The 27,809-nt window shown below is 56.0% G+C and overlaps 1 protein-coding gene across 1 annotated transcript in view; it reads right to left on the bottom strand.

The window, feature by feature from the left end:
* The window catches only part of FRMPD3 (FERM and PDZ domain containing 3), a 66,385-nt gene extending 43,846 nt beyond the window's left edge, over window positions 1-22,539 (bottom strand). The window contains exon 1 of the mRNA XM_055727763.1: window positions 22,257-22,539. The gene's annotated coding sequence lies outside the window, so the exon portion shown is untranslated. The remainder of the gene's footprint in view (window positions 1-22,256) is intronic.
* Between the last annotated feature and the right edge of the window lie 5,270 nt (window positions 22,540-27,809).

Genomic DNA, 27,809 nt, shown 5'->3' with positions numbered 1-27,809 from the left:
CTCTGCCAGGGCTCCCAGGCAGCACCCAAGGTCACACTCACCTGGCTGTTGCGGAAGAAGGAGCACAGATGCCAGTGCAGCCTTTTGGTTCCCAGTGTACCAGATGGGACCAAATTACCACCAAGGCCGAGATGCTCATTACCCACATGCTGAGCGGGTGCCCCCCACTGCCAGCGGCTTGGCTCTGCCCGTGCCAGTCGGTGATGCTCTGCAGGGCCACTGCGCTCCACATGCACAATAGCATTTGGAAAGCATTGGTAATGGCAAAAAACCACCCCAACAGGTTTCTAAACCACACTAAACTATTTATAAATCAGCGATGTAGTGAGTTTGCCTCCCCTGCCAGTTGAGGGGAAGAACAGCTCAGGCTGCTGCTGGCAGGTGAGCAGCGATGACCTCAAACAGAGCCAGCATGCCAGCCATGTCCCACGTGTGGCTCCCGATAAGAGATGCCAGTGTGGCTGCTGCTGAAGGTATGGTAATGCTCGCAGGCATCTATGCACCAAGCTACATAGCAGCAGACCTCAGCAGTCCTGCTGCATAAGAATCTGATGATTTTCTGAGTTCCTGCTGTAGTAATTAGTTTGATCAGCCCATGCAAATCAGTTTCTATTTGAAACCAGCCTTATTTAATAGGATCTGCTCAGTATTTGCCTCCTGAAGTTTTCACACAGATCAATCTTCCTCATTTCAGGTGTGAAAAGCAGCTGGGGCAGGGAATGGTTTCACCTGCCCTGGCACAACACCCAGCTCAGCACTCGCCAGCAATTTCTTGTCTTCATTTCTCACACGTGACTTGACGTTGTTTCCAGAAACAAAGGAGCTTAGGCTCTGAAAACCCATCTCCTCTGGCAATGGATTGTGTTGTTAGATCATTCCAGTCATTTAGAGGAGCATTCAGATAACCAAATTTACACAATTTAGCCCTTGGTGTCAGTGGGTTCAGAAGAAGAGCCCCTCCACTGTGGCCTATTTTGAGTATGCAAATCAACCGCACACAAGGAGATTCATTTTGTAAAGTGCAAGCTGGAAAAGCAATGCCAGTTCTCATCCGTTTCTGTCTGACATTTTATCTAATAGGCTATTCATTTGCCCCAGCATCCCTAGCAGCAGTCACAAGCACCTCTTAAACCTCTGAAGTCCCAACACCTCGGTGGGATTTAACCCCTCTGATCCCCCTGGAAGCACTTGTTCTCTGCCTGGCAGTTAATGAGCCCTCCAGGCAGGGGTTCCCCTGGCAGCTGTGTCCTGGAGGAGGCTGATCCCATTAGCAGTGGTGAAGCTGTTACAGCAACCTGCCCGCGCTGCTCAATGCCACATCCCTGGCGCTGGCTCCAGGAGCCCTTGGACACAGCGCCAGTATCTTCCAGCACTGACTGATAACTCCAAATGGACAGAGAACCCCCAAACCTCATCCCATAGGCCTGATCCTTCCAGGGATGCAGAAGCCTGAACCCTCTTTGAGCTGCTGGGGCAGGGGTCCCCTGAACTCTTTAGGGAGCCTGGGCTGGAGCCCAAGCCAACGCGTGCTGACTGGGTTTGTGCTGCACAGACCTCCCCCAGCCCCATGGGCCCTGGACCCTGGTTTTGGCGCACTGTACCCTGAGATACGCACAAGTGAGTGAAACCCCTTGGGGACACACACAGGTCTGCTCCAAGCCCCTGCCCAGGGTCCAGGACCCCTCTTGCTGTTTGTGCTGCTTGGGCTTGTCCTGCTTCCTCCTACCTCTCTTCTGCTCATCTCCAGAGCCCTGATCCAGTGCTCCCAGCTGATCTGCAGAGGCTTTAGCTCACTGTCCACCAGGCGCGACTCCACATCTCAGCCCCAGCCAAGGCAGATACAGAGAGCGGGTATCGGAGGCTGTGCTCCCAGTGCTCCCAAACCAGGCTCATGCAGGGCAGATGCTAAGCTTAAATGAGCTTTGCTGAGGGGAAAAACCTCAGCAGGTTTTATATAACCGTAAGAGTGCCTCAGCCTTGCAGAGAAGGGGACAGCAGGGAGGGAGGCGGGCAGCAGGGCAAGACCCTTCCTCTGGGAAGGGAGAGTGGTTTGAAGCAGCCAGCCGCCCTCCGAGACCACAACCGGCACGGCTCTCCCCACCAGCTGCACTACTCTCCTCTTTTTTTGTTTCCCCCTCTCCTTTTCTCCAATTTATCTTTCTGACATGTTCAATGATGCTCCTGCAGACTGAAAACAATAGAGATAAGAGTTTCAGCCACGGCAATTTTGGAGTTGAATCAAAGCTAAAATAACCTAGGCACAGAGCAGCTGAGAAAAGAAAACTCGGCGAGGGGGGACAGAGCAGTGCAGGTGCTCTGTGCCCCTCCGCAGCTCTGACAGCCTGGCTGGCTGGCATGGGGGACAGCAAGTCCCACCACCTTGGAGCTCAGTGTGTCTCAATCTCCTCTCCTTGTCTACCATCCCCTTCTGGCCCTGGCGGCATCATTTCTCCCCTCCCATGGATGCAAGCCCTCACCCCAGTGCAAAGCCAACCCTTGCAGCTGCAGCGGAGTATGTACCTGCTTGCCCGGCGTGCCGGCTCCATGCCTTGCATAGCAAGCACCAGCTTTTGTTTTCCTGACCTTATAGCCCTGCAGAGCAACCCAAATCTTCCAGGCAGGGATTTTTTCCCCCCTACAGATGCTACTTTGCTGTTATGTGAAGGAGCTGTGAGGGAGGGATGAACACACAGACAGGTGGGGAGAGGTGGATGAGCTGATTTCTGCTGAGTGAGTATTGTAACTAGGACCAAGACACAATCCTCAGCATGACTCAGCCTGGAAACACATGCTGCTTCCCAGCTCCACCACAGGGACTGGTGCATCCTCATCACTCAGCCACCAGGCCACAAGAGAATGGCCCACAGCTGTCACCCCAGCACCCATCCCAAATGCATTTCATGGTCAGGACAGGTAGAGCCAGGCAGCTCCTGAGATGTGGACAGGCTGTGCATGCTGAAAGGCAGTTGGGCAAAACAAGGGTTGATGGTCTGCAGGACGAGCTGTGCGTTGCTGACACATTGCTCAGTCTCTCACAGACCTCCTGAAAGCAGCTGTCAGAGCCTGTCTTGTTCCAGCTCCCTGCCTCTCCAGACATGCCAGTAATTCTGCTTTACCGGGCATGTTCCCAGTTTGATTCTGAGAGTGAAAGGGTTTGAACCCACCGGCAGCCTCACTGCTCTTGGAGAGCACCCTGTGGAGCCGAGAAATGGAAGGCAATGGGACCACAAGCATCCCTCCAGGCTGGTCCATGATGGCACCTCATGCCCCTGAGCTCTTGCCAGGGGGACAGTGTACAGGACACTACTCACATCCTGGGTCAAGTTCAGGAGACTGGGGAACACAGCAATATGTCCTTTTGCTCCTGCATTTTACGGGTGAAACTCTACATCCAGTTCCAGGGTTAACTGTGGGGGAGGGCAGGAGTTGCCTCAAGTGTTTTCTCTGAGTGAGCCTCAAGTGAGCATCTCTAGCCCCTTCCTTCTTAAAGCAGCGCCCTGAGCCTGGCAGGGGTGAGTGGCTACCCCAGCCCTAAGGAGCCAATACCATCCCCACCTGCTCCCCAGGCAGGGCATCGGGAGCACTGTATGCTGTGGCAGCCATGGCTCGCTCCAGGGGATGCAGAACCCCTTGCTGGGGCTGGGCAGGGGTGAGCCCCGGAGCAGGGCACGGCAATGCTTGGCTCCTGCCAGAGCCCTGAATCTTCTAAGGGAGGTGCTTGGCATCTCCTTGGACCAGCGGGATGTTAAACCTCACCTCCTCTCCATCCTCCCCCCAGCCAGCTCCATCTCTCTGGAGGATAAAGCCCAGTGCCAATTAATGTGGGGCTGAACATCTTCCTGAAGACATGAAAATAAAACCACAGCCCTTCTCATTCCTTAAACACTGGGTTCAGAGTTACCCATGATGCCTGTTCACGATAAATGCTGTAGTGCGGAAGCCAAAGAGTGACAGCTCTGAAGATGGCACGTCAGCTCCGGCTGTCCCGGGAGGACCTGTCAAACTGCTACACAGCATTAGCTGCAACACATTACCGCACAGCGCCCTGCAACCTGCGCTGGCACGGGGCTGTGCACCCCTGCTGTGCCACAGCACCCAGAGCCACCAACATGGGGGAGTGCTGCCTCCCCTCCATTACCTCTCCGGGCAGCCCCCTAGCCAAGGGGTGCTGGCCACCACTTTTGCCACCTGGCCCCTTGCATCACTTCTCCTGCAGCGGTATGCCCACAGTCTGCTGCCCACAGGCTTTGTAGACCATGATGGGCTGAGGGGATCAGGCTGAAACAAGCAACTGGCTGCCACCTGGAGCTGGGGCTGGCATGGGGGGCAGGGGGCTAGGCTTATGTGTACGGCAAGGAGAGTGACGGACGTCCCATGTGATGGCCCTGGGCCACCTCACACCCACACTGCAACAGCCCTCCAGGAACACATCCCCAGTGAAGAAAGTGGTGGTGGCACAGACAGCTCAGGATGGGGCAAGATACCTCCCCAGGCTAAGTCCCCTGGGATGCAGCCCGGCTCCCCATCCCCATCCCCTCCCTCGCCACACGCTACCTGCCCCTGTCAGCGCCCTCAAGCAGCTACAGCGTGAAGTAAACAGATCTGCCTACAGCACCGCTGCTTTACTTTCACCAAGGGGAACTGAAACAAACCCATTTTGGTGGAACCGGCTGCCGGGCAGTGGCCAAGCCTCGGGGGAGGTGGCACAGCCCAGGACAGCAACAGTGGCTCCCTAAACCACCAGGCCCGTTCACACCAGCCGAGTTAGCATCCGAAGGGCTTTGCAGAGCCAGTATCTAAGCTGCTCCTCATCTGCAAGCAAAACCACTGCCCGTGGTCTCCACAGCTGTCACCTTGGCACTTTTGGTGAATGACAATTTGTAGCTGCTGGCGGGAATACATCAGATGACTTCGTCTGTCCTGAGTCAGAAGAAGCAGGAGAGCTGAAGCTTGGCCTTGGGAGCTCACCGCCCCTTTCTCTGCCTGCCCAGATTGATGCTTTGAGGCAGTGACCAGCTCCGGGCAGCTAAGGCCAGGGTTAAGCATCCCTGGCTGTTTGTGCACCAGCTGGGCTGTGAACAGCACAAAGGGCAGCTGCAGTCCCACAAGGCCAGGCCAGGAACGTCTCTCCCTGACACTCCTAGTTTGGCCGAGAGCACCAAAATCACTTCCCAGAGGCGTGGACAAGGAGCCATCAGCCCCTGCTGCCTCCTCAGCGAGCTCCAGGCACAGCTTCTCCCATTTCCTACTTCACTGTCCAGATTAAATTCCTCCTGCTAGCCTATAAAAAAGGTAATCAAAATAAAAACAACAACAACAAACGCTCTCAGCTGATGAGCCGGTTGGTTCTTAATACCTCCTGGCTGCCAGCAGCTTATTGTCATGGGGAGACAGGAGCTACAAGCTCTGTACTGGGGCTAGGATGGACATCCATCTGGGAAAGCTGGGGGGCTCCCGGGGCAAGGAATGGGAAGAGACAGGTTGGGAGTTCAGCTCCAGCCCCAGGGTTCAGGAATGACTGCAGCAGTAGCCAAGCTCTCACCAGAGGGCAATGTTTTTCATAATAGCCCTACTCAGTGAAGCATGAAGGATGGAAGGCCACCAGGATGGGTGGAAGGAAGGCCACCAACCCAAAGGGCACCCTGGGAGAAGGTCAGTCACAGCTCCCCATACTCTTCCAACTCAGAAAGCCACCTGCCAGGCAGAGGTGGCCTGGGAGCGAGGCGCATGCAAGACCTCAGGAAAGAGGAGCTGGGCTCCAGGCCCACCACCTTGGTGCTAAATCCACACAAAGCAGCCTCCCACCGGCCTGTTAACAGGCTCTCTGCAAGCATGGGAAGGGGTTGCAATGAGGTTAGAGGGGAGCAGGCAGTTTGCCTGGCTCCAGGGGAAGGTGGCTAGCACAAACCTCACCTTGCTGAACATGCTGGGATGCTCTGGGACTCTCGGCATTCAGCCAGCCAGCTCCTCCGAGCCACAGGAGCAGGGAGCCTCCGGTCACGCCTGACCACAGGAGGTGCAGGGAGCCGCACAGGTGCCGGGGAGCAAGGAGAGCTCATGGGCTTCCCCTGCTTGTGCTCAACCACAAAACCCATTATTCCTTGTTGCAGTTAACAAGGAGAGAAAAAGCCCTCTGATCGAAAGCATCTGCAAATCCTGGAGCCAGCGCCCACGACAGAGGAAGGAGAAGCAGATCTCCTGGAGGCATGGCTCCCTGCCAGCCTGTTGCACACTGGGGATGGACTACGCAGCAGTGCTTTTGGTAATGACAGGTGGCATCACAAATTTGCAGGACAGAGATGCTCCCAAGTCCTTGGCCACCTTCTTACAGGCCCACCAGTGCTGCTGCTGCAGATGTAGTGGTCAAGGTATACCAGAGGCTACAGGCAGTAAGAGGCTCAGGGTCTAGGGGCAGTTTCCAAATAACGCCCGAGGCACAGACTCAGCATTACTGACTGAGAGATGCTCCCCAGTCTCCTCGGAGCTGTGGCTGGGGGCATCACTTACACCCTGTGCAGGACTAGGAGATCAGAGACCTATCTAGACCAGCTCCTTCAAGGACAAACAGGAGCAGGGCTCTGCAGCCAAATCACACAGGGGCTGGGGGAGACTCACAGGTGATATACTTGGCCTTTGCTCTTCACATCAAGCAGAGCAATCCCTGGGGAAGCAGCCTGTGCTGAAGCTTGGGTAACAAACTGCCATCTTGTCAGCAGAGGAGCCTGCAGGAGCTCTGATTAGCACACGTGAAGTTCAAGCCATTTCCACAAGGACCTTCTGTTGAACAGAAGTGCCAGGTGAAGGAGCATTTGTTGAGGTGCTGTCATCTCAAACAGGCCTGGGAGACAGACCTTCCCCACGTGCCACGGGCTCTCCAGCTGGATGCCAGCATGATTCCTCCTGACCACACAACCCAGCCTCGCTTTATTTATTGGTCCTTTATACCCACACACAGTGGCTCACACATGCCAGCATCCCTGCTGATGCCTCATTTGCAAGAATATTGCTGGGGGCAGGTAAACACAGGCGAGTTATTAGCGTCAGTGTTAGCAGAGACTATCTAACTTGGATCTCATCCTGAGTGAACATGTAGCAAGGGAAGGCATTGCCATAAAGAGATCTCCTCTGAAGAGCTGAGACAAAGCAAACCCCGGCATCCTCCTGTTACAGAGCCAAGGGATGGGAGCTGACACCAGAGCATCCAGCTTCCCTCACACAGCCACAAGTTCTTTCTCCCTCCCTGGAGGAACCCACAGCTCTGGGATGGCCAACTCTGGGGAACACTCCCTTTCCCTTCCCCAGCTCAGGCCTGGGTTCCTTCTGGGATTAGAGGATCTTGACTGAGGAAAGCACTTAAAAAAAAATAAATCAGGATTTTATTGCTGTTAAGCATTAGTGAGGCACATGCTGTACTGTGTTGGCTGCGATTGTACAGACCCCCAGGTTGATGACAACAGCTAGCAAGGTGGGGATGCTGCTTGCAAGATCTCTTCTCTGTGTCCCCACCCCAGGTAGGACCAGGTATCTAATGCCTTCTCAGAAGTGTCTCTCTAATCAGCAGGGTTACAGCAGGAGCAGACCCAGGGCTCTTCTGCTTGAGTTCTCTGTACAACCAGTGAAAAGAGGAGTCTCACGAGAGCTGCACGGAGGTGACACGGCAGCAGCCAGGAGGAGAATTAGCAGCTGCTCCACGCACGGAATACAATTCCCATTAAAGGGAGGAAAGAAAAAACAGCAAAGCACAAAAAACCAACTGAGCATCTAACCACTTCAAAGCATCCTCTGTCTAACCTGAAGAAAGGATGCTCTGCCAGCGAGAGCCCACAGCCTGGGAGATGCTTCCACTGCAGCCTCCCTCCACTCCGCATCCCATCACCCACCCTGCTCCTGAGATGGTAACAATCTGCTTCCCAGGGGGGCTTGCAGAAACCTCCATGGAATCTCTGAGGCAAGGTGTTGGGTGCAAATACAATAAAAAAAACTCACGTGGGAGGTATCACCTGCCTCTCCCTGGAAGGAATCAAAGCGGGGGGTTTACAGGGTGTGGGGGGAACGCTGCCGCAGTGTCCCAGCACCCCAGGCTCACCTGGCCCCGTGTTTGGCTGCCTGGGGATGGGGGGACCTCTGCCAAAGCCGGATGCTGAGGCCAGGTGGGAGCTGCCAGGAGGAGGCCATGGATTGCACCGCAGCCAAGCCCCTGTGTCCCACGCAGCCAGCCCCTGCCACCAGAGCACTTCTGCAGGGAGAAGGACCAGGAGAGGGGCCATGAGGGGCTGTTAACCAGGCATCCTGCTAATGGGAAAGGGAATTAAAGGCTTCCCAGAGAGACCAGCACTGGCATCCGGATTTAGGAGCACTGCTCCTTGGAGACTGCAAAGACAATGTAAACTCCTGGGGGATTAAACCTGAAGAGGATATCAAACTAGCAGGGAGGGAGGAGAGGCCAGCACCGCAGGAGGGACAGCAATTACAGAATTACCTGCCAGCCTTCAGGAGGATAAATGACATGAGATTTTATACAGATAAACCGAGAGTTATTACAGCCAGGGAGAGGTGCTGGGGCAGCAGCAGCCTCTGCTATCTGTCTGATAGCAGCACAGAAGCAAGGCCTGGAGGGTAAAGCAGGAGATAAAGAGGAGCTGAGGTTGCACGGCAGAGCCACACTGGGAGCGCTGCTGGTGCAGGGGAGCAGGGACAGACGCAGCACCCTGCTCCTGCCCGGGGGGGTGGGGGGGTGGCACAGCTCAGCAGGCACTGAGATGGGTGCTGTGAGAAACCTCAGCCCCTGCTTAGCAGTCAGGTCAGGCAGCACCAACACTGCCTGGGTGCCTGGAAGAGGAGGTGCTGTTTTTCCTCTTGCGGTCAGAGAGCGCAGGGATGGTTTAACCTCTGCACTGCAGGCCAGGCTGGTTTCTGTGTGGCCGCTCGTCCCAGACCCACAGGCATCCCAGGACCTGCAGACAGCACACATGGGCTTTGCAACAGCAAGACACAGAAATAATTCAAGACCAGAACAGGCTCTGTTTCCCCACGCTTAATGGGTAGCAAACCTAAGAGCCAGCTTGCAAGCCTGCAGAGAGCTGGCTGCCAGCCTCTCTTCTCTGGGGCTGTGGATGGCTGAGCCCTTGGAGCTGGGCATTTCCCTTGCTCACCGCCACATCCCAGCCAGCAAGCAGTCACCTCCTCACGGCCTTTCCAACCTTTGCTAATGCTGGGCAAGACCAGGCTTTACTGCTTTCTGCTCCAACACAGGCTGCTGGGTTTGCCACCCCAGGCACAGGGGTCTTGCCCCCCAGCCAGCCACTTCCCGGCTCTCCTTGACAGGAGGGCGAGCGTGCATGCCCTGCCCTGGCCCTGGGACCAGGACCCCCGGGTTCCCTGTTCCACTGTTGCCGTTCAGAGACATCTCCTCAGTCTCTTGGAAACGCTGCCGCGTGGGAGCCGCCACTCGGGGAGTGAGTCACGCTGCCAGGCGGGCGAGGGCGGCACGCAGGCATGCCAGGCACCGGCCACCGCTTGCCCCCCAAGACCCCAGCTCCCCTGAGTGCTGCGCCATGATGGCACGGGGCAGAAAGCCAGGGTGTCCCCATGGAGCAGCATCTCCCGCTGGGTGACAGCTCCACACCTCCCGTCCTGCTCCGCTGCTCCTGTAGCTGCTAAAGCACTGAAAAGCATTTTCCAGCAGCTGCTTTTCCATGCCATGGCATCAGGGAGAGAGGGAGCAGCCACGGGAAGGCAGCTCCTGCAGAGACAGACACTGTGTCCCACTGCGTGGAGGCATGTGGTGTGAGAAAATCCACACACACACACACCCCCAGCTCAGAGGCTCCGGGGCTAAGGGGAAACTGAGGCACGGGGTGAGGAGGGGACTGGCAGCAGGAGGTCACTGATGGTGCAGAAGCCCATGGGCAAAAGGCTCCCCTGAGCCTCCCTGCCCCAGATGAGATGTCCCCTGAGCAGCAGGGCAGCTGGCCAGACACCCCTCCTTGGGGACAACCTCCTCACAAGCTCCCCAAAAACCGATGGGATGACAAGCACCTGTGCTGAAAGGGAGCAATTACCACAAACTACAGATTATGCAAATACCTTGGTTACCAAAACGATGCTCCCTGAATGCTGAGTAGGAAAGAAAAGAGCAGCAGAGAACGAAAATTTGTTTAGCCAAGAGCTGCATCACATCTCTTCAAAGTGCCAAGAGGCGGAGAGGGACCTCTGTGGGCAGAGGGGCTTTAAGAGACCACCGCAGCCACGGTCAGTGGTCATACCAGGGGCACAGATGCCCCTTAGCGTTTCCCCTTCCTCCCAAAGCACTTCAGAGCCGTTACTATCGCTCCCTTGGAAGAACAAGAAAACTGAGGCACAGAAGGAGACGGCACCTGGCCAGTGAGACCCAGCATATGGAGACAGGGAAGAGGTTGAGGTGCAGCTGCCAGGATGCCCCAAGCAGTACAAGGAGCGGGACACCCTGCTGCTTCCCATTCCCCACCAGTGCTCCTGGGCAGCTGGTGTTCGCTGCTGTGGTGTGATGGGTTGGACTTGCTAGAGTCAGCTTTGTGTGGAGTGAAGGTGTTGAGAGAGACAAAGAGCACATGGCTGGAGAAAAAAACCATGAGGGCGGCTATCTGGGATGGGTTGGGATGGAACCAGCCACCATAGCAAGGAGGAGCCTGGTTAGGGGAGGGCTAAGGGGGTGTCCTGTGAGTCTTGATTCAACAGGCAGGGGCTGCGCTGCCTCAGCACACGCTCCCTGGCACGCAGGCAATGGTGTTCTCCAGGCGTGACGTTACCGATTCAAGAGGAGCGGGGCTCAGCATGCCACCCGCTGCTGCACAGCCCTGGCCAGGCCGTGCTCCTCTGCTCTGGGTTTTTTCCAGCCTCATTTGCTGCCACAGCGGGTCAGTTTTGCAACCCCAAGCCCTCGAGTGGGCTGTGTAGCCGGTGTCAGAGCCACAAGGGTGAGCATGGCTATGCCACTGCTGAGAAGCAGACTGGGCCACAGGCGTGATGCCATCCTTGGTGACAGAGGACCCTGACAGTCGTTTCAGCCTTGCAAGCAAAGCAGCTTTGGAAGGATCAGGTGCTGATTTGGAAGGATGGAGGGGGACGCACACATGACAAAGGCCATAAGGCAGTACAGCAGTGGTGGCACTGTTTCATGCCTGGCCACCATGTTTCCCCAGGTGCAAGGTAGGTCTAACAGGGACAGCTGCCATGCCATTACCACGAAGCATCCCTCAGTGGGAACAACCGCTTCTCACAATGTCACTAGAGCCACCAGAACCTCACATGGGACTGAGCTCCCGGCACACTGCTCCCTGCCCTGCATACACTCGCCTGCCTGGCAGTAGTCACTTGCCAAGTCCCACTGACTTTGCACGGGGAGGAAGGACAACTCATGACACAGTAAATGCCAGCAGAGCCATCCTGGCGATGCAATGCTATTTCCTATCCCCGTGAAGCAGAGAAGCCATAAGTCAGCGGAAATGCTCTCTGCATCGTCCTCACACGCACTGACGCCAGGCAGATTTACAGTAGCAGCACAGACACTGCCATGGTCCAGCAGCCCAGCATCCCCTCCTGCAGCCAGAGGCAGGAAGAAGTCCCCAGTGCGAATGTCTCTGTGGACAGCACCAGTGACCCCCTCCCACTGCCACACTGTCTGGCCAGAGATAATGAAGCATCTCCTTCAGTGCTCCAGGGCGGGTGGGGACCCAGATTTTGCACAGTCCACTTTGTGGACTTCATGGACTTTGCAAAATCTGGGTCCCCACCCACTCTGGAGTACTGGAGGAGATGCTGGACCCCAGCAGACGGCCAGACCCTGTTCAGCCGCTCCTGATGGCCTGGCAGTCTCAGCACATGTGACCCTGCACTGCAAGGCAGCCCTTCACATTCCCAGTCCTGTGGGAAGATCCTGCCTTCCCTCCCCTTGTCACAGCCCTATTTTGGGTGCCTTTCCAGCACAGCCTGTTTGCAAACAGCCTGGTGCAGCTACTGGATGTGTAGGTAGTACCACCTGTAGACCAGTGGCACTGCTTGCCCAGGAGATATGTGGCTCCTGCTGCTGCTGCCATGGTGGGGGTGGCTGCCCCGGGGGCCAGCAGGACAGAGCCCAACCCAACCGGCATCAGGAAGAGCTGCAAAGTCAGCTAAGCCTTTTCCATCTCCAGGGTGAAACACCTGCCTGAGGATCAGGACCACGACAGCAGCTTCCTTTTCAAATCCGTCTCCAGATTTTTGAGTGCCCCAACAATATTTCCAGAATACAGGAGTCTCTTCCCATGCCCAGGGAGAGATGGATCTCACTCCCAGCTGCTCTGCAAGCCCCCCACCTTACTGCCCAGAACCTTCTCAACCACACCTTGCCCTTGGGCAGGTCTCCTCCCATCACAGAAAGCCCTGTTTGGCCTCTTAGCACTCCTGCAATGCCAGCATTTCCTCACAATAACATATGCATTGGATTTGGTTTTGATCAGCAAAAAAACCCCTCCTTATCTCCACACCATCCTGAGCTCACACCACCTTGGTACAGAGAGAAAATTACATTTGTGGACAAGGTGAAAAAAGCCAAATGCCTCCTGCTACATATAACCACAGCAAACGTCACAGGTGCTTTGCAGATCCCCGGTGACACCTGCTACTGTTACAGCTCCTGACTTCTCTCAGCTCTGTCTTACTCTTTCCCAAAATCAAGCTCTGCTGGGGGAGCAAGGGGCTTGCTGGAGGTGCCTGTCTACCCAGCAGGACTAACCTGTTTCTACCCACTTCAGGTGGAACAAGTCTGGCCTCGACTGCTACACAATGCTGGGGACCAAGTGACCAGGTGGCAGCACCTGGTCTCTCATCCCTCCCAGCCAGCACCCCACTCCTGCCTGCTTCAGCATCCTGCAGGCTGTTCCACCACCTTCCTTTCCCCCAGCATCCCAGACCTGTTGCTGTGGCATCCCTGCATCCAAACCACCGGATGGGTTTGAGGAGTTGCTGCCGAGCCTTTATCTTAACATAGAGCCTCAACACACCAGCTATGGGCAACCGAAGGCAGCAAGGGTGGCAGATCCGCCTGTAGTACTGCTGGTGCTGTGAGAGCAGGACACTGCTCCAGCACGCTGGCACTGCAGGGCTTCACACCAGAGATGGCTTATGGAGGAGTGTGCGGGTCTGTCTGGTGGGATCAGAGCTCCAGCCTCTGGCGCAGACAAGGCGGACTTGTTCCTGACTGCCTGTCACCTCCCAGCCATGCTCAAAGGGTTTAGTTTTGGGGATCAGAGCTCACATCCTGATGAGCCCTGCTATGGGGTCCCTCCTCCCTCGGGCTCAGGTTCCTGGGAGCTCAGAAGACCTGGAAGGAGCCCTGCTGATGCTGCTGGCCTCTCCCACTGATGCCAGCCAGCCACATGGAAGTATCCCAGCGCTCCTCCCCATGCTTTTGCTGATGAGGATGAAGGCAGAGATCTTTCTCCTATGCCTCCTCCCATGAACACACAGCAATGCTACAGGGGCTTTCTGCAGACACCCAAATCCCTCAGCTGCCCACACACCACCCATCTCCCCAGGCCAACAAGCTACAGCCTGTATTTTCGCTGCCCTCAGGAAAAACAGCTCAGGCATTCAGGCAGTAAGATTCCCCTGGGTTGTATCTGAACTTTCCCAGGCAGCATCAGGGTCCTCTGGAGATGTTTGGGGATTCTTACTGCCAGCCCACTTAAAAGACACCCATCGCTTATATGACAAAGAGCTGCTAGATCACACCTGGTCCCTGGCCAGAGCGCAGTGCCGGGTCTCTGTTTGCCCCTGGGATGGGAGAGGCTTGCATGGGGCTGGAGAGCAGCCAGCCCTGGTAGATACCATCCAGACACCATCTCAGGTTTTCCCCAGAGAGACCTGGGTCCAATGCCAGTAGCGGGGAGGAGGGATGCGACAGCCAAGGCAGGCTGGTTGTACACGCTGATGGCAGCATGCTCCTGCTGACCTCCTGGCCCACCTCCCACCAGCACCACAATAGCCACCTGGGGCCACGGGCAGCAGCAGAAGGGACATTTCCAGCTCGTGCTTGTAAAGCAATGGAGAGAGCAACCTCCAAACTGCTCCCCATGGGTGGACAGATTGCTTCAAATGCCTGCAGAACAGTGCCTTCCCGCTGCTTGCTCCACCCCAACGCAACACTGCGTGGTAATTCTCAGTACTGACCAGTCCATGGTCCTCACATGGGCAAGCCACTCCATTGCAGCCCAAAATCAACAGCAGCAAGCAACCAAAAAGATGAAGAGAGGGGGATGGATGCTCAAAGGTGGGTGCAGACAGCGACAGAAGCAGGCACAGGGTGCAAGGGAGCATTGAAACAGTGGAAATAAATTGCAGCAGAGCAAGGAAATAGGACCTGAAAGCAGCAGCTAAGCCTCCAGAGAGGAGAAAGAGCAGGGCACGGACTGAGGCTGGGTATCTGCACAGGGAGACAGACCTACCTGATCCACTCAGTGCCCTTTTCTCAGACAAGCAGAGCACTCGCTGTAGGCTACGCCACAGCCAGGCAATGCCAGGGAACAGATCTGTTCAAGAAAGGTCTCTAAGCTGGATGGACGCCTGAGACACACCTTTCTGGGGGCAGGAACCACATCTTCTGCATCCTCTGCACCTGTTCCAGCCCCCAGCTGAAGAGCTGGCAGGACAGTGGTTGCCCCGTACCCAGCCCACCCGCAGCACCCGTGGTAGCAGGGCTGCCTGCTGTCCTGCTGGCCCTCCATAGGCATCTCAGCTGAGGTGAGCCTCCAGATTTGTTACAGCACTTACAATATGAGTGATGGCAGAAGGATACTGGCTACACCACATTGGCTGCCCTTCCCACATCCTTTTTAGCATCGCTCCTTTTAATAACTCCAGTTAATATTACATGCCTCTGTCAAGAGTCCTTTTAGACCAGCAGCCTCCGAGTTGCTTGGAAACTGTTTGCTGCAGCGACCGAAAGCCGCTGTTGAGAGGGCTCGACGCCAGCCTGCTTCCCGGCCCCCCAGCACCAGAAACCCAGCAGAACAACCGTGCTCCCTTTCCTGGCATCTGCTGGGAGCCGCAGGAAGCGGAGGTGAGATGGGAACACCTCTGACATGCACCAGGGAAGAGAGAGCCAGGAAAGGCTCGGGGACCATGGGGCTTGTTGGAGGACTCCGAGATCTCACTGCTGCGTTTCAGAACACTCCCAGCCAGAGGGTGAGGGCGAGCTCCCAGATCAGTGTTCATGGAAAACATGCTTGGCCCCGCAAGATATACTTGGCCAAATCTGGACACTGAATTCAACCACTAAGAAGTGAGAGAGAGGGTTTTGCTATATGGGCAAGTCTCAGTGCCACCTTAATGGTGAAGTCGTTTACCAACAGCTCCGTAATACTCTATGAATAATTAGGTATCTCTTCCAATTTATGCCTTACCATAAAACGCTGCTACAGTTTTGGAGACAGTACTTTTTTTTTTTTATACTGTAGCAATGACAAAAAGGATATTTTATTGCAGGAATGGCAGTGTAAGTATATTTATCCATTGGCCAGGATTCTGTGGTATACTTCCCTCTCTAATGGCTGTATAAACACACATACATCCCAGATTTATACCCAGATTTTTCCATACTTTGCTTTTTAATTTACATAATATGCGAAAATTTCTATATAAAATGGAGAAGAGCACAGAGCCGTTCCTGCCAACCCGCCCGCTGAATTCAGCGCTCCCCGTCTCACACCACTCCCGTTTCCCCGTGGTGACAGTGCTCCAGGGATCCCACAACCACTTCTGGGATCCTACGTTTTAGCTCGGCACTGCCAGGGAGAAGGAAGGTCAAGGGCGAGGTGGGCAAGGACCCCAGGGCCAGCTCAGCACGGGAATCCCCAGCTGCAGAAACGTGAGGGGAGCAGGTTCTGCCAACACTGGTGAAATGTATCTCCAACATGATCCCACTGGCACCTTCCTCCATTGCCCCAGTGAAGCTCTGCCTTTTTTTTTTTCCTTCTCCCGAAAATATTGTGGAATTAGAAGTCTGATTGATATGAATATGTAACAACGCTGCTTTATTAATAGCAGCTACATTATCAGTTCACTCCCTGCTATTGGCAGGAGATCTGGGACAATATGTGGTTTGAAAACTAAAGAGAAACGCTGCCTGCAAAGGCAGCGGCAGTGAGATAATTTCATTCCTTTTCCCGGTGAGCAGGCCAGGCTGACATAAACATGATGGTCACTGATGCATTGCCATTGCTCTTTCTGCCCGGTTGCGGGAGCAGGCATTAGGATGGCTCCATGGCATGGATGGTCCTGAGCACACCATGCAGCCATCTGCAAAAGGATTTGCAGCCAGTGACCCCAGCACAGGCAGTGAGGTGCTCCCTCTTCAAGCCAGGGAGCACCACAGTCAGCTTTAACCTCTGCAAATTGAGGTCATTCAGTACAGAGCATCACGTAAATCTCCCTGGCATGGGTAATAAACTCCCTTTGCAGTTTGCTTTCCATACTCCCCCCATCACCACCCTGGAGGCTTAAATGAAAACAAGATTACAAAGGAGATTGGATTGGACATATTTCTGGTGTGCTATTTTAGCTGTAAATTATGCCAGCTTCATAAAACCCCAACTGTTCTTTCCCGAGATCCCTGCATAGATTGGCTTGCTAAAATCAGACGACCCGGCGTTCGCTGCGAGCAGGCATTGTCTAGAAAAACATTTATGGGGTCCAAACAGTAGCAAGATGGTATAGTGCTACATACATGTATACACACACACACATATATGCACATACACATAGGCTTGACAGCATCCAAGAACTTTCCATGCCTGTTGATTAGCTAAACAGTGATACACACGCTCAGGTCTTCCAAGCCCCTATCCACTGTGCTTCGACAATCTGACCCTGTGGATCAGCTGTGCTGTTTCAGCTGCCTGTGCCACGCAGCTGACGCTTTCCTCAGCCTTAGCTAATCCCAGGAGAGAGCAAAGCATCAGGCAGCGTGGTCTCAAGCAAAGCTGGATGCAAGGTACGGGACACGGGGCCACACTCTATCGTGCTGCATGGAGTGAGTGTGAATTGGCACACATGGCAAGGTGAGCGACGCTTGCTGCTGTGGCGGCTGCAGGGCTCCCAGCCCCGGGCAAGGCTGGGGAGTAGGGCTCTGCAGCACCGATGCAAAATGGCCACAGTCTGAACTTTGCTACAGCAAACCTGGCAAGAGGTTTTACAATTCCTCTCACGAGCATCACTGCACCTTGGCTGTGCTCCACGACCCTGGAGGACAGAGCAGCCAGGCTCCCAGCACACAGTGCTGCTTCAGAAAGAGTCTAGCGGCACTGCCCAAAACTGAAAGGACGCCAGTTTGATTTACACTCAGCTCCAGTCCCCGGCCCCTCTCCTACAGTGCTGCCAAAACCCGCTCCCCCCCGCATTAGGGGCTGCCACCACACCGTGCTGCCTGCGCTACGAAGGTGCGCGCAGTGCAGGCAGCTAGGCAACAGGGACCTTGAGCAGAGTGCCACCACTCCGGCTGCTGCAAGCACCCTGCCACCTCCGAGGGGCAAGAACCACTCTGAGCCCCGAGGAGATGATGCTGGCGAAGCCCCCACAGCCCACGGGAGCCCTCCTCCACCCGCTCCCCGTTACCTGGAGGGAGACGGCTCGAGAGCAGCGGCACACTTTGCCTTTCCCCGAGCAGACACGGCAGCGAGCCGTCTCCCCTGCACACTCCCACGGCTCCACCTGCTCGGAGCCGAGCCAGGTCCCACCGCGCTTCCCGCATGCGTCGGCTCACAGCCCGCACCACCAGCCCGGGGAGCGGCAAAAAATGAAACCCTCTCTGGCAGGATGGGTCCAGCCTGTCTCACCCATCCTCCTCTCCAACCAGCCCCTCCAGGCAATGCTACAGCTGATGTGGTTCTGCACGTCTATCCCAAGTCTCCCACATGAGGAATCCCTGCAAGGTCAGCGACCTTTGAGACCACCACACAATTTATGGGCAGGCATCTGCATGTCTTCTCCTACAGAAGGGTAAAGCATCCTACCTGTGAACGAAGAGGCAATGCAAGCTGGCAGATGGGTTCGCATCGCAGCGTCACACATTAGGAAGAAAGGGGAAGAAGCTCAAGAGTGGCCAAGGCAGCACAGTAATGCTGGACAGATGTGAAAGGGTTTTTACCCAAAGACCCTGGGGTGCCTCACTTTGCTCTCCTATGGGGAGCTGCATCTCCCTCATGTGGACATACACGCACATCCCCGCACGCTACACTGTGCCTTTCACCACTGGGACCTGGCACGAGGCTTGTCTGCATGTGTATGTATCTATCAATACAAAACCAGGCTTCCTAGGCAATCAATAATGCTATTTAAGAGATAAATCTCACTATTGACTGGCTGCTGAGGCCAGCTCCTGATTAATTTAAAAGAGAGAGAGAGAATGGCGAGGGAGCTCAGAAGTGTTCCCAACGTCACTGGGCATCAGTCCTGTGTGCTCAGGCTGTGCAGGCAGGGATGGGTTGGGCTGGGGATGGATTGGGCTGTCTGTCTCCAGGTTACAACAGGACAGGGCTGCACAGGGACTCATCTACTGAGAATGCAACTCCACCCCCAAACCCCTCTATGACCTGAGACCAGAGCCCTGGATCTCTTCCAGCCCAGCAGGGACCACAAGGTATGGCTAGGCAGAGGCGCTGATTTTTACACAGCTGAGGATCCGTGCATGCTTGGGGAAGAAAAGGCCCATCTGTGAATGTGTGCAAGCACCTGCTGTGCCATGCATAAATTAAAACCGGACATCGCGTTCCCCGAGTCCAGCTGTGGCTGTGCCAGATTTGAGGCTCCTCTACCATCCCACGCCCAGCCTTGGTGTTTTGATCATCACGTTGAGCGGGCCGAAGGGGCTTGCTGGCTGCCAAGCCTTCAGAGGCAGCTCCTGGCCACCATGTCTCTGTCCTGGCTGCAGGAGAAGTCTCTGCTGTGGTGCACGTAGTGTCTCCCCCAGCCCACACGCAGCTCTCCATTTTCAGGAAAGGACAAGTCCCACCAGAACAGGCAGGGCAGGGGATGAGCAGAGCTCACCCAGCCTCGCAGGGTAAGACTGCGACGGAGCCATCCCTCTCCACCCGTGGGGGAGGCTCACCTCCCTCCTCCTGTTGCAGGCTCCGAGACATCACCCAGTGATGCCACGGCTGAGCCCTGGGAGGGGAAGGTGGCATCAAAAACCATCTCAGCCCCGGGAGATTTGGGCTGCTTTCTGCCCCATGGCACGAGACGGGGGCAGCCCTGCTGCCACGGGCCCCCATGACGGCGGTGGGCGCATTCAGTAGCAGACCCCCAGACAATCCGAGCGTTGTTCCAGCCAGGCTGGTGGCTCCTCAAGGCAGCAGCCAACTTGATCATTATATAAACACTTTTTTCACTACAGAAACATGGTACATGTGGGCTGGAGCTGCCCTGGCAAATGACACCAAACTCACAGGTACAAAACATGAGAGCAGCTTGATTTCAGTGGGAGGGGGGAAGGACTGGTGCTAAGGCAGAGCTGAGGACTTGCTCCTTCAGTGCCAGGGAGCAGCCACCAAGAAACCATAAAAGCATCTCCCTGGTATCTCAGGACTGCAACTGGAGGCAAAATCCCAGCTCTGCAGAGCCATGGCCAACTCCCAGAGCCCTGCGTCGCGCTCACCCTCAGCATGGTCAGCTCCCACCAGCTCAGGTGGTGAAGCAAAGCACGAAGGCGGCTGGTGCAAACAAGCGCTTTATCTCCCGGCTGCTTCCTACTCAGGGACTTCTCCTGTGCTTTATGCTTTTAGGCTTCAGTTCAGAACTCAAACTGGCTTACTTCAAGACAGAAATGAGCTCCAGAGCTTGCTACAAGCACACCATTGTTGACTGCAAGCATCAGGCCACATTCCTGCCTCAGGAAGCTTGAGGCCAATGGGTCCCTTTCCATGCTAAGTCATTGGGTAGCACCTCTTCCCTTCCACAGCCAGATCTCCAGCACCCGGCTCCTTGGCTTACAGAGAGTGGAACTAAGCTTGAGCCCATTTCAGCTGCATCCCCAGTGTGCTCCCCCCACCTGCCATTGTAGAAAGAGGATGTGGTTCTGCATCTGCTCCACAGGCCCTTCCTTAACAAGTGATCCCAGTTCCCCTGTGCTGGGAAAGCCTCCCAGGAAGCTGAGTCAGCTGCTGGCAATCAGCAGCATTGGCCCCCAGAAAGGGATCAAGGACTGCACACTGGGACAAGCTGCAACAGCTGGGGCTGCTGCAGGGGCAGCCCTTGGTGCCAGTGGTGCTGAGGCCCTGGGAAGAGGCAGAAGACATGCTCTGACCGTGGGGCACCAGTGGCTTAGTGCTACCCATGCTGGAGCACCCAGCCAGCAGCACCCTGTACCCCCTTCACAGGTGGGTCCTGCAGTAACTGCCCACCACAGTGCTGAAGTTGGGGCTTCCAGGCAGTGCTGCAGCACAACAGTGGCTGTTGCTATGCCAATCAAGCAGGCAGCCGGCACACTGAACTGCCAAACCAGGACAGCAGTCATGCTACTGGAGACTTACCCATGCCAGGGTGCCCTGGCGGGGGCTGCTTTCCCTCTGGGTTCCTGCAGCAGCATCACACAGCCCAAGGAGAGCCTGCTGCTCTCGCCGATGCCCTCACGCAGCCCCCGAGCCCGCTCCCCGCCCCACTGCAGCCCTGCACCATCACATCGCAGCTCCAGCCAGCAGCTGTTTACAGACACGGGCAGCCGCTCCAGCGGCTGCATGGCCGTACCGTGCTGGAAGGAGGCAGACGGCATGCAAGGGAAAGTTCATCATCACCGCGGGGGGGTGAGCACGGCAGCAGGTCCTCAGCAAGCAGCCGGAGAGCTGGAGGCTGCAGGCTTAGCCACACGCCAGTGCTGAAAGGCAGAGGGACAGGGCATGGTCTGGGCCGGCAATGACCAACTGGGGACGTTGGAGCAGCCCTTTCAAAAAAGGGTTTTTTTTTTTTGCTGCTCAGGTGCGGCAGGAACTCCTCACTGCAGGACGACATGGATGCCAGCAGCTCACACAGGAGCATGGGTGAGTACAGAGGGCTGCTGAACAAAGGGAAGCACCCTGCTGGGGTCTCTGCCCAGAACGGTGGCAGCACCAGCCCTTCCCTGCCTGCCCTTAGCACCTGCCTCCACCCAGAGACAGGCCACAGGCTCAGCCTCCCTTGGGCCTGATCCGGAGCTGCCCTTGCCCTAAGTCTCATGCCTCGAGGTGAGGTTCTCCTGCAAGACAACATACATCCTAGCCCACCCCGGTGCAAACCAGCTTTTCTCTCCTTCACTCTTCCCTTGTAGTCATGGGGAAATTAAGGCATGGGAATGCAGAAGGTGGCACACAGCTCACTGGTTGTCACGAGAGAAGAGAAAGATGCAAATGCTTTCAAATTGCTTTTCCCCAAAAGCAAGTCACGTCTCTACCAGTCCTGCTGCCGACAAGGAGGAAAACTCATCCCATCCAAACTGCTCTAGAGCAGGGAGAGGAGGAAAGAAAACCCCAAACAAGCCTGAAGACAGGTGCCAAGTGCATTCATCTCTGTTCTTTCAGCTCAATCTGCCACGATATGTGACAGCAACTGCCACAACAGTGGACTAACGCTGTGAACGTTGCCACCCAGGAGGATGCCAAGGTGACCTGGGGGGCAGCGGCGGAGCTCACTGCCCTGCACCCCACTTTCTCTGCGCAGCCCTGCCCTGCCCAGGGCCCCCAGCATGGGGAAAGCCAGCTCAGAGAGCGGTGCTCAGCAGCACCGATCCGACTCAGACCACGCCAGCCCCTCCGACCAGCCTCCTGCTCCCCGGCAGCACGGCACGCACCCCCTGCGGATGCACGTCCGGGGGGCGCCGGGGCTGCGACAGGGGGAGCGGGATGGCCGGGCAGGGGACACCCCATCACCGCCCTGGCGCCTGCAGAGGCCACGCACACGCCTCCAGCTGGCCCCGCGGCCCGGGCTCCCGCAGGAGGACGAGGCAGAGCCCTGCTCCGGCACCTCCGCGCTGCCGGCGGCTCCGGGGCGCCCCTCCCGCCGCGCTGTGGGACACCGGGAGCCAGCCGGCAGCGGGTGCTGGCAGGTGCCGCGGAGCAGGCGGCTGGCCTCCCACCTCCCGCAACCCCCTGCCCCGCCGGCGCTCCCCCGGGGGGAGGCCGGCTAACTCCCGCCGGCTGGCGGCACCCCCGCCGGAGCCGGAGCGCCGGGTCTCCGCGCCGCCGCGGGCACCCCCCGCCCCCGGGACAAGGGCTCACCTGGGCTCCGCCGCCGCCGCTCCCTCCGGCCCCCCCCGAGGCTCAGGCGGGCGGCGCGGCGGGCGGCGCGGCGAGGCGGGCGGGCAGGGCAGGGCACCCGCAGCCCCCCGCCGCCGCCGCCCCCATGGCCTGCCGCCGCCGGCCTCAGCGCTCAGCCGGGGCCCGCCGCCGCTGCTGCCTCCGCCCCGCAGCGCCCGCCCCCGCCATGCCGGCCCGGCCCGGCGCTCCCCGTGCCCCCCCGGCCGGCCGGCGGCGGCGGGCGCTGAGCGCGGCTCTGCGGGGCGAGGGCGGGCGGCGGCGGCGCGGGGCGGGGCGCGGGGCGGGCGGGGGCGGGCGGGGGCGGGCGGGCCCCGTGGCTCCCGGAGGGGTCTGCCCGCCCCGCCCGGGGACCCGGCGGGCCTCGCCTCCCTTTGGCCCCCCGGGCGCCCGCCTTCGGTGGGTAGCGGCGCGCCGCGCCGCCGTCAGCGGGCACCGGGGAAGCCCTTCGCCGCCTGCTCCCGTCCTCCGCGCAGTGCGCTGCTGCCCGCCGCCGGCCCCGGCCCCGGCCGAGGCGCCTCGCCGGTCCCCGCTGCTGGGGGTCCCCGCTGCTGGGGGTCCCCGCTCCAGCGCCGCGCCGCTGGGGACGGCCGGGACAGGCACCGCAGGCCGCCGCCGGGTCCCCTTGGCCGGCCGAGCCGCCCGCACCCCCTGCCCGGCGCTGCCCGGTGCGGGGCCAGCCCGTCCGCGCGCCCGCGCCCCGCGGCTGCTGTCCCCCGCACCAGCCCGTTCCGGGGGCGTCGCCGCAAGCCCCTCTGCCACTTACCCTCGAAGGCCACTTGCCGTTTTGTCACCCGCTCACTCAGCGTCCTGAGACCCGTCCGCAGTACTCCATTGCGTGCTTTTTTCAATTACCTTTAGACATGATGTATGATGTGCAAACATTCACACCTTACTCTCCGTCCTCTTTTCCAAATGCATCGTGTTGTCGGCTCGCACATCCATAGGTAACTCCATGGTAACCTCCCTCCCAATCTGGGGGAAGAGGGGGGGAATCAACAAAAGCTCTTAAGGAAACTATGTTATCCATGCATAAAAGGAGGTTTGTGTGCATTTCTTACGAAAATCTTGGGAAACGAGGGCTGGGAGGGAGGTTACCATTAATTCAGGGAATTCAAGGACACTATTAGCTGGGTAACATCTTCTAGAAAGAACATTGCTAGATCTGCAAGCCACAAATTCCACCTTTGAAAATTTGACTGACTTGCATTATATAATTTCCCAAATCTCCCTGCTCCATTCTTTATCACTGCTTCAAGCAACTCATTTGCTCTGTACAGAAGTTAGACTTGTCTATAGTTTCCTGGCTCTAAGCTTTTTAAAAAATTCCAGTCACACTTGCTGCTTCCCATTTGTATGGTATCAGTGCTCATCCCAGCGGCAGGGTACCCGGCCCCTTGGTAGCTCAGTAGCTCCATGCTGCTCTTCATCCAGAGCCCTTAGGGAAATCCTGCCGGATCCTGGCAGTCCCTTGCTCTCTGTTTCATTGGTATTTTCCAAAAACCTCATTTGACATTTCAGTTTGAGAGAGTCCTTCAGATTTATCTGCACAGGAAAGGGCGAAGTATGTGAATTTTCCAACATCCTCCATGGCAGATACTGATGTAAATGAATTAATTTGGGGTTTATGTGATGCTCTGAGAGCTTTTTGCAGCCACAGAAACCCAACAAGCCAGCAGCACACTGCCTTCCTTCTAAAGACATTGGGACAGTCTTCATTACACGCTTTTATGCTTTCAGCGTGTCCTACCTAAAACTTGTCTCATCCTAGATGTTTGCATTTACCTCGTCCAGTTTATGTCCTCTCCTTTTTTATGTGTTTGAACACAACATGCACCTTCTGAAGGCTGTCTGTTGACATTTAATTGTCTCCTTTACATGGCTATTTTATAGCTGTTTGCAATTTTTTGGCCCTTTACAGATGCATCTATGAAAGGAACTTTAAAACAATATTTCCAGAATGGTGATTGAGAAGAAGATATAGCAAAGCTCAAATGTTTTCCTAGATTTTGTTCCATAAAAAAGTGCCCCTCTCTGCCTGTCTGTACCTGAAGACATCCCTCACAAAAATTAAGCTGTTCATTGCAGAGTATTAGGATTTGGGGTTTTGCACCCACCTGCTTATACACACCTGTAACAACTTCTTTCAGTTTGGATACTGGTAGAGAGCCTGCTTAAAAAGCAGTAGCGAAGTGCCTCAGAGCAGCAGTATCATCTGTGAGAATTTTATTCTGTCAGCTGCTTCTTTGGCCAAGTTTCTTTGTTTTTTCCACAGCTTATTTTCCAGAAGGCTGTTCTGCAGTTGGTGTTAGGTGGGAGTTGGGAAGCAGTGGGAAACTGTAACATGTGCAACTTGCTCCCTGTCCTGTGCACTGCCTGGGAGTGACACACAGGGTGATTTCTCTTCTTTGGGTGCCTGGGTAGTTGCTCTGGGGGTATTCTCTGCCCTTTTCAAATGTTTTAAGGCTCATTGCCAGGTACATTTAATTCGGAGACCTTCCTCTGGCATCTCCTAATCTCACAATGTGACCACCACACACATTATCCATTTCTTAGCCTGTGCTTTCCATGGATGCTGTGGGCTTGCCAGCAGTGCCGGTACAGCACCCTGTGCCACATGTCCCCAGCTCCTTGCTGCAGGATGAGACAAAGACTGCTGGGTTTGCACTGCAACGCTTACTACTCTTCCACACTTCTGCTTGGTGCTGGGTTAGCTTCTCGTTAATTAGCTGCTTTATTGCCCTCCCCACAGGAACTCTCACTGTCCGTGGTGACAAGATGGGGGTTTCACCGCCAAGTGCAATACCGGAAGAACCTCAGTTGAGACTCTGCTGGGGCTTTTGATGGTCAAAAAGAACAGCAGAATGGAGGTGAGACCAAGATGACAAGCATGCACCACAGAGCTCGTGGAAAGCAAGAAGCAAATTTCAGGGGAGCTCTTGTTCTCCAGAGAAACTGCATACCGGCAGGCACAGCTACCCCAGTGGTGGAGGCTTGGGTAAAGGAGGATGACACCGGGATGTGGCAGAGGTATTACAGAGACAATGTGAACGGCCACTGATCAAACTGGTGATGCTGGTGGTACCAATTGCTGTTGTAAGAACACCTGTCTTGTTACAACCCTTGCTGCTCCAGGAGCAGCACACAGTGGGGATCAGATGAGGATGGAAGGTGGGGAGCACAGCGTCACACTCGTATCAGGGGGACAGATGAAAAATGGATCTGTGCATACCTGGGTTTTCTGTCTTCTACAAGAAAAGCAGAGCAGACCCCTCCTACTCTGTCCCTCATTCCAAGCCAGAGCGAGTAGGAGAAATCACGACTACCTGACGGCTGTTTGACAGTTGTTGTGAAACAAGCCTGACAGTTGTCAAGCCAGATCCTTGTCGCCTGGTTATAGCTGCACTATCATGACATGGCAGGACTCTGGTGCACGTCCCAGCCTCAGCCCTACCTGCTCAAGGCTGAAGAGTCCTCAGACTCTAAACCAAACAAGGAGCTTCTTCCCCAGGCAGAAATGAGCTCAGCTGGGAACAAGCCCCCTCAGTGGGATCTGGGGATCAGCATTCAACCCCAGCAGCACCAGGAGCTGCAGCAGGGAGGGAGCTTGTGTCTGCTCTGGGAAAGTCAGTGTTGCTGGAGTGATGGTTTGGAGTCCCTCCTGCTGGGTGTTGAGGGAAGGCTGTTGTGGAGTAAACATCCCATTAAGCCAAGAAAAAATAAAATGAGCTTGCAGAGCCCAGTGGGGTGGGAAGCAAACAGCTCTATCAGCACTTGAGAGCGAGCAGTTTATATAAGCAACAGGCTCACCAACTGAGAGGAGAGCAGCAGCACAAGGGAACAGAGCTAGGAGCAGGGGGAGACCCTTGCCTGTTTCAAAGGGTTTGGCACCAGCGGGCAGGACACACTAGCACCTGCAATTATTTCAGGGGACTATGGACATGCTCCTTTGCATGGGATGCTGAGGAAAGCAACAAGTTCCAGGCAGTCTAGAACTGGCAATTTCAAAGCTACAGGTATGATAAGGTTTCTTCCTTCTCCTTCCCTCTTCCCAGGGTCACTGACAGGCAGTGAGGGCATGAAGCTTTCCAGCCTCTCACTCCATAGCTTTCACCACCAGGGAATCTGGGGCATGCACAGAGTCTGGCTGGAGGGACCCACAAGGCAGACACAGGCACTCTGCACAGGCTGGGAACTGGGAGTCCCTGGGGTGACATGGTGACTACTGAAGAGTCACGAGGATATTTGGTAGCAGCATCTGCCCTTCTTACAGGAGTGAGGTGCCCAGTCCAGGCCTGGGGGGGGGTGGGGGTGGCGGGAAAGCACAACACGGCCCATGGCACAGGGACCAGCAGCCTCCACGTCATCGCTTTCCTTCCTCTCCCAGATTTGTTTTTCCCTCTGCCCAAAGCTCATCTTCCATAACACGGTCCTCAGCCCAGCCTCTTCCTCTTCAGTCCCCAAAGGCCTCAATTAAACATGCAATTAGAAATGCATTCCAATTACAGTAAAACAACCCTTCAAACTGGAAAAAAAGAGTGTTCTTCACACAGTAATTTAGCTAAATGAATGCAAGTTTGCGTGCTCACAGGACCTTACTGGAGGCAAAGCCCAATGTTTTCAGTAGAAGATGGGTGATTTTGGCTGTAAAGAGTTGTTTTCCTGTTTGGCAGGACTGCAGTCCAGCTGGGGGCTGACTCCTGCCCCAGGAGTTGTACCTGGTTCACTTCTTTCCTTGTGAGGAAGCATCTACAGCAGCCCAGGCACTGCCACAGCGGCGCCACAAGGCTGCCTTTGCATGTGACCATGGCACAGCTTTGGGTGCAAGGCAATGGACACTCACTTTTGGCTATCACAGCAAGGTGGAGGTTTTTGGCTGGGTCTTTACAGTAGCTGTCAGCTCAGTGCTATTGCTATGGGTGTGCTAGGGAGCCTTTCTGGTCCAGATGGACTGGGACAGCCCCGGGTTCACATCTCACACTCCTTCCAGGACACAGGTGCTCTGTACTAGGGATGATACAGTTGCTCGTGTCTGGGCCAAATGAACAGAGTAGAAAGACAGAGGTTTGACAGGTACCAGGGAAGGTCATTCCCCCGTGGATTTGTCTCTCAGACCTGAAATCAGCCTCCATTGGAGATGTCAGCCTGAAGTGAAACTTATTTGGAAGGGGACACTCAATGTCTCCCATCTGGTGTTATTAAGGAATCATTAATCCTACACAGCAGGTTTTTTCCCCACCATGGAGGGCAGGAAAAGGGTTTCTGTCTTCCATTCAGCTGCTGATTTTCAAGAAACCTGTCAGATACCATCTTTGGGATCTCAGATTTAACCTGACAACTGGTTTCACCCCAAAGCTGAGGGTAGGCCAGGGGGCCAAGCACGCACAGGCAGCACAGCCCCCCAAGGAATCCAGACTGAGAGACCATGAACCACTAAAGCCAGAAGCACCCAGATCCCAAAGCCCTGGGGCAGAGCAAGCTGCTCAGCTGGGGCTCCCAGCCCAGCCTCTGCAGGGA

The sequence above is a fragment of the Falco cherrug genome, chromosome 15 (assembly GCF_023634085.1).
Source record: "Falco cherrug isolate bFalChe1 chromosome 15, bFalChe1.pri, whole genome shotgun sequence".
NCBI classification, from domain to species: Eukaryota; Metazoa; Chordata; class Aves; order Falconiformes; family Falconidae; genus Falco; species Falco cherrug.
This window is presented reverse-complemented; position numbering and strand designations above follow the sequence as displayed.